The following is an 805-nucleotide window of genomic DNA, read 5'->3' as shown; positions in this document are numbered from 1 at the left end:
AAAAATTGGGTGATAATCGATCCATTTCATCTGGCAGTACTGCTGATCATGCGCATCACTTTTGGGTGCGTATCTGATCGGTGAGGACCTGAACTCTTTCAGGCCTAACCATGGGGCGAGAAACCGGACGAATAAGCCCGTGCCAACACCTCAAGGGCTGCTAGCGTAAGCCAAATTAGGCAGGGCAAATGTCTCACCAGGGTTTGAAAAGGGCGGAGGGGTCCGGAAGAAGAGGGTGGGGGGAAGGTTAGAAGGTGGGCACGAGTAGCTGATTTTGGCCCGAGTTTCCCCCGAGGTTGGCTGGAGTCCATAAGGGTCCAAACATGTCGAAGAAGGCGGAGGCCGTCGGGTGTGAGTGTAATGACACTCATGTCAATGAAATGGGCTGTTGAGGGTTGGAGGGAGGGGGTTTTCCTTCTTGATTCTTGTCTCGGTGGCTCATGGCCAGTCTGAGCTCGACTTATTCCCATTTAAACACACCGTCACACGAAAGGGCATGACTTCCGAGTGGGTGCCGATGGTTTTTGTGTCAAGGCTACACTTGGGGTGATCCTGCAAATCTACGGATGCGCGTGCCGCCAGCCATCGGGAGCTGGTGGGTGGGCAGACCTGTCATCGCAAGTTTTCCTCCCTTCGCTGACTGAGTGGGCCAAGGAGGCCTCGTCTTTTCTTGATCGACGAACTCGAGAGATCAGGGCGTGTGAATGGACGATTTTTTCCGTCCATCCGTCCCTTGAATTGAGGTATCCGATACGTAGTGGTCCAAGACATGTCTATGACTGTAGTGGTACTTCTTGAAGTTACT

Source organism: Tigriopus californicus, chromosome 1 (assembly GCF_007210705.1).
Source record: "Tigriopus californicus strain San Diego chromosome 1, Tcal_SD_v2.1, whole genome shotgun sequence".
NCBI classification, from domain to species: domain Eukaryota; kingdom Metazoa; phylum Arthropoda; class Copepoda; order Harpacticoida; family Harpacticidae; genus Tigriopus; species Tigriopus californicus.
Note: the sequence above shows the minus strand (reverse complement) of the source record.